At 38.6% G+C, this 6,057-nt stretch overlaps 1 pseudogene; it reads left to right on the plus strand.

The window, feature by feature from the left end:
• Positions 1–713: 713 nt before the first annotated feature.
• Positions 714–4,723, plus strand: LOC114255128 (annotated as a pseudogene).
• Positions 4,724–6,057: the final 1,334 nt, after the last annotated feature.

The raw sequence follows: 6,057 nt of genomic DNA on the forward strand, positions 1-6,057 counted from the left end.
ATGCGATCCGTTCACTATAGTTTACTTAGATAATATATTGATAGCATCAAATACGCTCGAGGAACATTTGTTTGATTTGAACTACGTTCTCAGAAAATTAGAGAAGGTAGAATTCAGATTAAATGCGGAAAAATGTGAATTTATGAAAACCGAGATAAAGTTCTTGGGTCACACTTTCGATGAGATAACCGCAGAAATGAATGAAGATACAAAGATGGCGATTAAAAATTTAGCACGTCCTAAAAACAAGAAGGGCGTTCAAGCATTTTCAGGCTTAGTAAATTGGGATAGGAGATTTATAAAAGGTCTCGCAGAAATGACCAAACCTCTAGAAAACCTGCTAAAAAAGAACATAAAGTTCGCATGGGGTTCAGAGGAACAAAGAGCGTTTAACAGCATAAAATTAGCTTTCGACGAAGCCGAGAAATTGTTTGTCATTAAAGCGGGTCGGAAATTCGGATTATTGGCGATGCAAAGATTTCCCGAGCACTCCTGGTGACAAGACGTCAAACTAGCGTAAATCAGACAGATTTATTATATACAGGAGCATACAGGAGTTAAATTTGTGAATCTGCATTTTATTTAAAATGCTGTCTGTAATAGACGTAATGAAAGCCACAGAGGGATTTGTGAGACCATTACGTGAAGGTGAAGAGGTGTGAAAAAGTGGGTTAGTTATCTCTGTTGGCAAAAAAGAGCAAAAAGCTACTGCAATGCATGTACAAGCGCTTGTACTCAGAACCTCAGGTTTGAACAGCCAGCATCCTTATTTAATTCAACTTTGGGTTGATTTATCTAAGGATTTTGGTTCACGGCTTGTAAATGAGCAGTCTTTGGATTGTCAATGCCCAGCTGGTCAATCACAGAAATGTAAACACATTGTTGCAGTAATGCTGTATCTGTCCAGGTATGTTATTTTATTAAGTTGCTATTATATTATTGGATAATTATTACAAAAGTTTTACAAGAAATAATATAAAATATTTGTTTCGTTACGTCTGGTGGACTTAACGTTTTTCTTCTCGTTGTCCTTGTAAGGAAAACAATTAAGTAAGAGGAATCGTATTCTAACGGTTGCCAAGACCAAGAAATGTTTGCAGAGGATCGCTCTATCGTTACGCACAAGTTCGTGAAATATAGTGACAATTTAAAATTTTATTCTTGAGGAATAATAAATACATAAAACGAAGGGAATAAATACATCAAACAAATCCATAGTTCCCCATCTGTAAACCATTTCGAGAGCGACCGTTAGATATGATTTAAATTTTTTGGTAAAGTCTGGGGCAATGTCGAGTGTAGAATAGAAAAATAAATAATAACTTTATTACCGAACCATACTCTAACAATGTCCTGGATTGGTACCCGACGCTAAGCAAAGGAAAAGGGAAGTATTAAAACTCAATGAAATTAAAGTCTTCAAACAAAGAACCTCCGGAAACTAAAAATTTATTATTCAAAACAAAAACGCTGTCCGCGCTTAATCAATAAATGTACGTTTTTCACTAAAATCTACAGGAAGACATAGACTTTTTTTTTGCTTGTTTGTTTGAGTGACCTAAAGATAAAAGGAGCGAAAAATTATAAAAACCCCTCTCCTATACTCAAAACCCATACCAAATCGGGCGGAGACGAGAAGAGATGGACCAATAGCTGATCATCTCTACGAAATAATAATTTCGCGAGTTCCTAATAGACAAGCTCCAAATTTGGTGGTTTTGAAAGGGCCCACCAATCCAAGAATGACACCGCCTACACCTCAACCCTTCCCTTCGGAAAATTGAGTATAAAATCGCGATCCCAAAGACCACGAGCAGCTTTTTCTTTTCTTGACCGAGTGCGAGTTCCAACAAAATTCCGTCGCGAGTTCACTAGTTACGATTTTTACTCTTGCTCGAGTGCGAGTCGGGAAGTTCAATCGAACATTAAAAACAGCAAGTGAAGTGAGTGCACTTGGATACCCCTGTGGCATACCACTCTCCGGTCTCACCAACCTCGAGCCTTGACGGACTGACTTATTCCGGCCAACCGAGAAAACCACCCGATTACCTCGAGGCCAGTACTCCAGGTTACACTCACCCAGCGGACAATATCAGCAAGTACTAAGACAGCTATTTTAATTAAAATCGGATCACACCCTTCCCCTTTGTTGAGTCACCTATTATTTTTTTGCCTCGTAGTGAATAATCGACCGATCTGTCCAAAGCGGAGACACTGGGCGGCCCGGCGTTGGCGTCAGAGCCAGAATCGGCGGGCACGGGAAGAATTAAACGGCGCTTTTCGACAATACCTTGGGACGCTGCATTCCCCGGCAACCCCCGTCATCGAAGAACTCAGTGTTCCTCGACCCTCCTCTCCTCCTATCTCTCTCGAAGAACTCAGTGTTTCTCGACCCTCCTCTCCTCCTATCTCTCTCGAAGAACTCAGTGTTCCTCGACCCTCCTCTCCTTCTACCTCTTTCGAAGAACTCAGTGTTCCTCGACCATCCTCTCTAACCAATTCACCTCATGCTTTTCCATCATACTCCCCGATCAGTTCCCCTGAACTCGAACAAATTCCATCCCCACCTTCTCCTGCACCATCAATAGAGTTAATCGACGAATTTGAGCAAGTCCCACCCCGGCCCCGTCACTATCATTATGAGGGGACTCAAACATCTCTTATCGAAATATTAGAGCAGTTTCCCGTTAAAACAGACCCCATATTTCAATCTTCCGCGATTTTGCAATTAACCCAAACGCTATAGATCCAGAAGTTTTATTAGACATTTTACCTGCACTCACTCCCACAGTTCCCATCCTCGTTTTCATTCCCCACTATTACAACCCCTTTGCCGTACCCTCAGATTTTTTTATAACTTTTTCCCTCCTTCCACAGTTATTATTGAAGAGATAAGATAATATATTAACGTCGGCCAAATCACATTAGTTTTATCTAGAAATTGTTGTTAATCTAGTTTAAATTAACATATACATATACATAGATAAACATGATACATTCAGACCTTGACCTTATAACCTATGAACAAAAACTGATCTTAGCGTTTTATTGTATAAACTCAGGTATTTGCGGGAATTCATTTGTAAACCTTATAATCTTGTGATTAATACTATTAAAAATAAATATGTTGTTAATCTAGTTTTAAATAGAGTGTTCATATGAATTAGTAAACCACCTGCACTCCATTCCCTATTGAAGTAAGCACCTGGTCCAGTCCCGAGTTAAAGTGATTAAATTCGCTGACTCGAAATTTGGACCTACGGGGGCACAACCTGAAAACGGGTTAGAGAGAGCATATCGGCACGTTGACCCGCCTTTTCACGTCATATAAGTGCGTCCGACCGAGGCACTCACCCTCAAGTTTATTGCGTGCCTACGGAAAGATTTAAAAACCCGTTACGTCCTCCCTTGCCTTACCTGCGTTCATACTCAAGTTCTTTCTGTTACTAAATTTAATAAGGCTGGACGTAACATAGATAAAGCACAAAGATACTTAAACAACAAAGGTACCCAGCAAAAGCGCCGGAATATCACTATTTTATCTACTGTTCAGCACTCGGATGAAATTAAAAGAAGATCCCACGATTAAAAATATATTAGAAGAAGAAAGCGCAGCATTATATCAACAAGAGCACGAAGAAACTCGTAACCACGCCAGACAATCCATTGCCAAAATACAAAAGGAAAACAAGTAAACTTATAACAAAAAACGCAAAGCTCCTCCACAATATCAAGAAGGTGAATTAGTTGCTATCAAGCGCACTCAAAGCGATCCAGGTTCAGTAAAGTTTGCCGCCAAATATCTAGGCCCATATCGCATCAAGAAGGCACTTCGCAACGAACGCTACATCATTGAAAAAGTAGGAGAAATCGAAGGACCACGTATAATGTCCACGGCAAGCGACCACATGAAACCCTGAAATGGAACATCGCCAGCCAAACAGGCATCTGAAGACAGATGCATGTCAGATGGCCGAGTGTAGAATGAGCGATAGAGATAGATGCGGAATGTAGAGCGCGGAACAAACGTTAGATGACGCTAGTTCGGTAGGCAACGCAGGATTCTGAGATCGCGCGTGCGCAGGATTGGGTAAGAGGAGGTATGCGTGCAAACAGCAGAAGTAGTAGCGCTCTCTGAAAAATTGGATCCCCTTGTTCTAATTCGTTCTAATCTGTTCTGTATATTCGAGGCAAATATAAGCCATTGTGTCCAATACTATCTGGGCTTTAATTTTTATCGAAACGAATCTGGTCCTTTACATTATATACAAAGTATTTAGAAAATAGAGTACTATAGAAGATACAAATAAAGATGTAAACAGAAAAAGTATTTATGTTATTAAAAATAAGAAATATTTTGAAGACTTTAAACTAATTAACACAAACGACTTAGAAGTAATTATTATGCAGCTACTACGAAAAAAGTACAAAAGAGGAAATAACTAGCGATATATTGAAAGGGATATTATCAATCATTAAAGAAGAATTTGTTATTAATCAAATAATATTATTAATCAATTCCTGAAAGATTATTGCCCACAGAGTTAGAAAACATCAACAATAATATCGATACCAAAGCTTGAAAAAGCTAGGAAGGCAACCGAATTTAGGCCTATTAATCTTCTACCGATGTACATTAGCGCAAAAGAACGAGACAAAAATTTTTATCGAATTTTTAGGCAATCTTCAAAGTGATCCAACTTTGCGAAAAATCATCCAAATTACATATTTTTTTTTTTAATTAAAGAGCAAAGACTATACTTTGAGAATCCCTAGGCAAAAGTTTGATTTGTTAAGTGTGCGTAACTTTTTGTATCGCATAAAAACTAAACATGTTTTTTTTTATTGAAAAAAGTTTGTTATCATTTTTCACAAGTTTTTTGTTAAAATCTTGCTAATATTAATCCAGATTCTTAAGTTCATTCTTTTCTAAGCGATTTAAAAAAAACATGTCGATACGATGTTTTTTGTTGATTGCATACGAGTTCGAAATTTGCACTGCATTTTAGGGTATTTTAGCGGGAGTAGTTCACTTGGACACAGTGCAAATGGACACGATGCAAATGGACACAAAATAATGTACACGTTTCAAATGGACATGGTTTATTTCGACACAGAAATTTTGGACACAGGAAAAATAAATTCTGGACAAATTACAATGTGGACACGATAAAAATGTACACCGTGCAATTGAACACGTAAAATGTATACACCGCCAAGTTATACACCGTAAAGTGTACACCGTAAAATTGTACACCGTTCATTTAGACACGTAAAAGTTGTACACCGTGTACATTGTATTGGAAATCTGCAAACACATATAAACTTTACTTTGTTTGCAATGTACAATATGGGTTAGCGACTTCGATGGGATAGGTGCGGGAGGGGGGCCAAGGCCCCCTTTGCACCCCCCGTGTGCGTGCGCGCGCGCGCGCGTGTGTGTGTGTGGTGTGTGTCTGTGTGTGCAAACCATTCTCTGCACCACATGGGTTTGCGACTTTCCACGCAAAACTTTGTGGTGTACAACTTTGCGGTGTACAACTTTGCAGTGTACAAGTTTGCGGTGTACAACTTTGCTGTGTACAACTTTGCAGTGTACAACTTTGCAGTGTACAACTTTTACGTGTCTAAATGAACGGTGTACACCTTTACAGTGTAAACTTTGCGGAGTACAAATTTTACGTGTCCAATTGCACGGTGTACATTTTTATCATGTCTAAATTCTAATTTGTCTTTCCTGAATTTATTTTTCCTGTGTACGTAAGGTCCCCTTGTAAGAATTTCAGCAGGTCTTACAATTTTTGACAAGTATCTCGTATGTGATAGATAATAAATAATTGCTGCTATATATGAACAGCAGCCAACCGTTCGTCAGCCGTTAGCACATTCACAAGCATATCTTTGAATTCCTGCAAGACCTATACTGTTTGGATTATATATATGAATAAAGAAAACATCTATACAGTTTTCGACTAATGTTTCTTGACCGAACCTGAACCTTTAGAATATTGGTCTGATCTTTCACATTGCAAGTTGATAGATCTATCATCATTCATC

Source organism: Monomorium pharaonis, chromosome 9 (genome assembly GCF_013373865.1).
Source record: "Monomorium pharaonis isolate MP-MQ-018 chromosome 9, ASM1337386v2, whole genome shotgun sequence".
Taxonomy (NCBI): domain Eukaryota; kingdom Metazoa; phylum Arthropoda; class Insecta; order Hymenoptera; family Formicidae; genus Monomorium; species Monomorium pharaonis.